The sequence below is a fragment of the Ctenocephalides felis genome, unplaced genomic scaffold (assembly GCF_003426905.1).
Source record: "Ctenocephalides felis isolate EL2017-DRISC unplaced genomic scaffold, ASM342690v1 CF-g0.4_SCAFFOLD_01170, whole genome shotgun sequence".
Taxonomy (NCBI): Eukaryota; Metazoa; Arthropoda; class Insecta; order Siphonaptera; family Pulicidae; genus Ctenocephalides; species Ctenocephalides felis.
In genome coordinates, this window is record NW_020537324.1 from 40,244,913 (window position 1) to 40,245,981 (window position 1,069).

Sequence of the window (1,069 nt, forward strand, 5' to 3'; positions counted from 1 at the left end):
AATGTGCACATTTACCGGTGAATGTGCACATCACCGAGAGTGCACATTTACCATAACATATACATAGATCTCTTATCGCAACAACAACCCGGGACCGACTGCCTGTTCTCTCATCCGTACGCACCATCCGGCGCTACCCTTAACATAGCGACGTTGCCATACGCCTACAGTACTCCCCCTCTAGTGACGAAGTTCACGAAAATCCGGCCTGCCAAAAATCCGGAAACCGAACTCGGCGTCCTCGTCTTGTTGAAGAGTTTGGTTGTGCAATTGGCTCAGGCTCTGTCGAGCTCAAAGGCTGAGATCTGCTGTTGTTAACAGATTCCAGCCGGATTGTTTGCGGAATCTTATTGGACTGCGACGGAACGGATTCAGCATTTTCTTCTGGCGCTAGTGTGTATGCTGGTTTCAAACGGTCGATAGATATGGTGACATCTTTGCCCGCCATACACAAAAGTCTTTGCTGATCTGGATTTCACCTCAAAAGGACCTTCATAAAGATTCTGCAGAGGTCTTTTTGGGCCGTTGTTTCTAACAAAAACGCTTTCCGCAGTCGCTAAGTCTTTAAATATAAATGTTCTCTTCTGGCCATGTCGCGTTCCATTGATGGGACATATCTTTTGCATGTGATCACGCAAGTTATTCACGAAGTTTCTTTCGCCGTGATCACTCGTCGGTGTTAAGTGTAGCATTGGTCCAGGCAATCGCAAGGGTTCGCCATATACCATTTCCGCAACAGTAGCTTGCAGATCTTCTTTCCATGCTGCACGAATTCCCATCATAACCGTCGGTAATATTTCTGGCCATCTTTCACTGCTATGGCATCTAATAGCTGCTTTGAGCTGGCGGTGGAATCTTTCAACCATCCCATTGGCTTCGGGATGGTATGCCGTAGTCTTGTAATGACTCGTTCCAAGCAGCTGATTCAGTTGACTGAATATTCGTGACTCGAACTGCCTTCCCTGGTCTGACGTTAGCCGCAGCGGTATACCAAATCTTGTAATCACATTAGAATAGAAGGCTCGCGCTACGGTGGAAGCTTCTTGGTCTCTAATTGGAATTGGAATGT